A 4040-nucleotide genomic window follows, 5' to 3' on the forward strand; every position below is an offset into this window, starting at 1 on the left:
TGATCCTTTTTTTGGCGGGGGGGGGGGTGGATGGGGGGGGTGGAGGATGTTTAGGCCACATTAGGCAGTACTCAGGGTTTACTCTATACTGAGTACAGAGATCACTCCTGGGAGGGTTCGAGGAACCATATGAGGTTTAAACCTGAGTCAGTTATGTCCAAAGCACCTATCCACAATTATATCAACTCCAGCCCCTGTACTCATCTTTTTTTTTTTTTTTTTGAGGGGTCACACTCAGCTATGCTCAAGGGCTACTCCTGACGGTACTCAGGGGACCATATGGGATGCCAAGGATCAAACCTGAGTCGGCCGTGGGCAAAACAAGAGCCCTATCCACTGAATTATTTCTCCTGTCCCTCTTCCAAACATTTTTAGCAGCTCACTGTTACCTGTAAAATAAAACGCCTAACTTTAGCCATCATACATTTTCTATTTTGTAGTTCCTATTTTTTTAAACACAAATCCTGTTCTATGTACACAAAATAACTAAATTTTTCATTTTTTCCTCTCCATCCACTACCAGCAACTTAAAGATGTCATTTTTATTTAACTTTGAAAACCTAACGCTCAGTAGTCTCAACGTGTGTAACCTGTAGTTAAAATATAAACATCACCGCTCTGACTTGTAGATTTTCCCCTAGATTTATAAAAAAAAATGGGTTAATTGGGAGATAAGTGTTGCTGGAGCAAATCCAAGCAAATGTGCAAAAGATCTGAGACAGAAAAGAACTCAGTGTGACTAAATGAAAAGACGTGTGGGGCCCAGGGGCGTCTCGGTGGCAGAGATGCCTGCCTGGCAAGCATGAGACCTGAGTTCAATCCTGGTGGTGCCCACATGCAATGAGCTGAGGGCCAGCCACTCTGCGGACTGAGTTCTCTTACACCGTGAGTGTATGCAATCTCTGGCAGTCAGGTGAGGGTCACAACTAAAAGAAATGCCAGCACCACAGGTATGAGGGAACAGCCCCTGCCTCCCCACAAGCAAGTGTGCGAGCACTACAGCTGTATCTGCGGCAGGCACAAGCAGACTGTGCTCAGGCATCATGCCTGAGACTCAGGTGTGCAGGTCCAAGCGCCGCAAAAGTGGCAAAGGAAAAGTGTGGGACCCCGGCGAGGGAGGACCTGTGCCTGGTGTGGAGCAGAGAAAGTGGATGTGCGACCCCTCCAGAGTGTCTCAGCTATTCGTGGGTGTGCTCCCGGGTCATCGCAGCAGCAGAGCGATACAGGAAAAAGAATGAGGAGCAGCATGGTGAGTCTGGTGAGAGAGGAGGGCTCAAGAGGAAGCTGGTCAAAGAAAACAGAATCGGGCTATGCAGTCCTGTAGAGCATAAACACACACTGAATAGTCTTATTCCGCGAGGGCGGGGAAGGTTGGGGCCACACCCCATAGTAGTGCTCAGTACTGACCCTGTCTGTGCTCAGGAATCACTTCTGGAGATGCTCAGAGGACCAAACGGGATGCCAAGGATTGAACCCCAGGTGGGCTTCGTGCAAGACAAGCACCTTAGCCCCAGCACTATGTCTGTGGCTGAGATTCAGAATTTTAACTCAGTGGGCTAACCTTTGGAAAGAGGTAATTCACTGGCGGGTTTTTAACTGGGTGAGAACATGCTACTGCCAGAATGAACGCTGAATGACACGGATAAGGTTGGTTTGTGTTGGGGAAGAAGGAAAGGAGCAAATATGGGAGAAAGCAGGGCAAAAAGACAGGAATATACTGAAATGATTCAACTTAGAACAATGAATAATGGCTCTTGACTGTGTGCTGTGCCTACTGTGGTTATCTCATTTAATCCTTGTAACCATTCAAAAGGTGATTACTCCATTTACAAAAGAGAACTGCAAAGAATCAGTAACATTAAGTCCAAATGAAGGAGGGCTTCACCTTGAACTAGAAAAGTAATACTGCAGAGGTACAGAAATAGATTCAATGCATATACTGGAAAAAAAAGTAAATACACCTTGAGGTGTATTCGAACATACAGTCCAAGGGAAGATTTTTATATACAGCTTATGGGAGAAATCAAGAATGGCTTTCCAGCTTTTACCTTGCCAGTGGACAAATACATGCCACAGACTGATCTGGAATACTAAAGGAGAGAGACAGAGATTAAGACTATTGTTTTATGAACTGGAAAGATAGTATAGTGGGTAAGGCCTTTGCCCACACACGACCAGAGTTCAATTCTCAGCATCCCCTACTGTTCCCCAAGCCCTTCCAGGAGTAATTCCTGAGTGCAGAGCCAGGAGTAATCCCCCAGCATTCCCAGGTGTGGCCCCTCCCCCCAAAAAACTTCAGTTTTAGACACATTACATTTTAAATGCTGGGGAATCTGACAATGAAAACAAGGGGAGCAGTCTGAGAGTAAAACCCACAGATCAGTAGAATGTAAGGCAGAAGTAAAATAACCTGAGGCAGAGCCAGACCCAAGACACCCGGTCCCACTCTATCAGACATCTATCCCTTCCTAGGGTCACGGCTCACTGATGTCACCTGCGTTTTCCACCCACTTTCCACTTCACCTTTGGACAGCATGCAACTGCAGTGATTACCCCCTTCGTCTCTCTCCTAAGCCTACTGTCTGCACGGTTGAATGTGGAGCACGCCTCCGTGTTCCCTCGGGTTTAGGACCCCCCCCCAATCTCTTTAGGTCATTCCACTGGCCCGCATCCGGAAGTTTGGGGACCATCAAGTTGGCAGATGGCACCGAAGCATTCACACCCCCCACCCATAACTGCGACCATAACTGCAGAGTCCTGGGGCCTCGCTGCCCACGACATCCAGAGCCGTTCTTCTCCACCGTCAAGACACTGTCGGGCACTGCCACCCTACAAGCAGCGGCTCTAACCAAGCCAAGCGGACGCGTGGAAAGGATGACCACAAAAAAAAAAAAAAACACCCCAAAACCCAGCCATCCCGGGGGGCCATCTCTTCCCGAACACCAGATTACGTCGCTGGATCTGAGTTCCCTTGCCTTGGAAGCATGCCCGAAAAAGGGGGTGAGCCTGAGAGCCTGCTCCTGGGGGTACCGCGATGGAAGAGGTCTCCGCCCTCCGCCCCAACCCGCGCACGCAACCAACCCGCACCGCACCACCCAGCCTCTCCGGGGAGGGCGGGCCCGCGAGCGCGCAAAGTGGAGAAGCCGCCCGAGTGCGGGGATCGCGTCCCGGGCCCCAGGGATGCGCGGACACGGAAGTCACCTGGAAAGGCGGCGGGCCTCCAAATATTTAAAAAAAAAAAAAAAAAAAGCGAGCGGAGGGCGACGACAGCACCCCCTCCCAGCCCCGCCCCACCCCCCGCATTCGGGGGCGCAGAGGGCGCGGGTGACAGTCGAGCCCGGGTGCCCCCGCGCAGAGGCGGGCGGAGCAGCCCCGCGGGGATGCGGGCGGCCGGGCGGCGCGGCAGCCGAGGCCAAGTCCTCGAGAGTGGACGCCGAGTGGGCGGACCGCACGGGCCCGGCGTGGGGAAGGGGGGGAGGAGGTGGTGGGAGACACACTCCGCCGGCAGAAACGGCCCCGGGGAGGAGCCGGCCAGGCCTCCGCCTTACCTGCGTCCGCGGGTCCCGAGCCCCCGACAGGCCTGCCGGAAGCCCCGAGTCCGCGCCGAGGGGGAGGAGCTGGGGGGTCAGCGCAGGGAGGGCCGCTGGACCCGGAGAGGCAGAGCCGCTGGCTCCCCCCCAGGCAGGGAGGGCGGCTGATGGCGGGAACTGGGACCACACGCAAACACGCACGCACGCACGCACGCACGCACTCGACGCATTTTTCCCCCGCCCAGGGGCGCGTGCGCACGAGCCGGCCGACTCCGCCCCTCCGGCCCGCCGGCCCCGCCCCCAGCCCCGCGAGGTCCGGGCTCGGGCGGCCCCGCCCCGGTCGCCCCCTTGCCGTGCGCACGCGCAGTTCTTCTTTCCCGCCCTTCCCGGCACGCACTTCGACCTCCCACCATTTTCCTCGGCGCACGGCCCGCTTTGCGCAGGCGCACTGCCCGTCCTCCGCCCTGCCCCCGCCCCCCCCCGCCTTCTCCCCCGCCCCCGGGACGGCCC

The 4040-nt window shown here is 55.0% G+C and overlaps 1 protein-coding gene across 2 annotated transcripts in view; it reads right to left on the reverse strand.

Moving 5' to 3' along the window:
• USP37 (ubiquitin specific peptidase 37) overlaps nucleotides 1-3707 on the reverse strand; it is a 67422-nt gene extending 63715 nt beyond the window's left edge. For both annotated transcript variants that reach the window (XM_055123168.1, XM_055123167.1), the window contains exon 1: nucleotides 3549-3707. The gene's annotated coding sequence lies outside the window, so the exon portion shown is untranslated. The remainder of the gene's footprint in view (nucleotides 1-3548) is intronic.
• Nucleotides 3708-4040: the final 333 nt, after the last annotated feature.

The sequence above is a fragment of the Sorex araneus genome, chromosome X, assembly GCF_027595985.1.
Source record: "Sorex araneus isolate mSorAra2 chromosome X, mSorAra2.pri, whole genome shotgun sequence".
In the NCBI taxonomy this organism is placed as follows: Eukaryota; Metazoa; Chordata; class Mammalia; order Eulipotyphla; family Soricidae; genus Sorex; species Sorex araneus.